Raw genomic sequence first — 833 nt, forward strand, 5'->3', positions numbered from 1 at the left:
AGTCTGTCTTTCCATCTATATTCTTTAATCATGTCTCCATTATGAAAGGAGAAATGTAAGAAATGATATCCCTGAAGACATTCTCTCTCCTTGAGCCCTACTTCCACAATGGCAACTATGGCACAAAAGGACCAAGAACGTGCTGTTGTCTCCTCTCTGGTCAGGTGCTCTTTTCACTTTTTCCTTCAGCAATAAGGCCAGACAGTTACTGTTGGTTAACCACACCTCTGTCATAAACCTGTGCTCTGTTCCAGGATCCCAGTAATACGTGATTTGAATAATGAGAATATTAGATGTACATATATTGGCTAAAGTCAGGATACTGAGGTTAATATCACATAGAAAAAATAAGCATAAATTTAGGTCTTTCACATGCACCTGTGGTCCTTTTAACAAAAACAAAATATAATGTGTTGCAGCCTAAAAATAGCACATAAACTGCTATGCACTATCAATATATATGCTTTGTTTCTAAGACAAAACATTATAGAAAATATATTGTCTTATAACAATGCATACTCGTGGATTCTTGATTTTATTTTATACTAAATTACTAATCATGAGATGTTAATTTTCATGAAATAAACCAATTTGCCTCATAATTACAAAATACACATTAAGATTACAAACACACAAGCAACAAAGGGTATTAATACATACTTCAGTGTTATCTTTTATTGTATGGAAATCTTTTTTGGCAAAAATATGCATATGATGTGAAAGTATTATCATATCCCAGCTGATATTATTTAAACATCAAAAATAAAATACAATCTCAAGCACTCGAAAAAAGAAAAAAAAAATGAAGGGAACCATCTGTTAACTCGGGTACT

This window comes from Penaeus monodon, chromosome 29 (assembly GCF_015228065.2).
Source record: "Penaeus monodon isolate SGIC_2016 chromosome 29, NSTDA_Pmon_1, whole genome shotgun sequence".
Lineage (NCBI taxonomy): Eukaryota > Metazoa > Arthropoda > Malacostraca > Decapoda > Penaeidae > Penaeus > Penaeus monodon.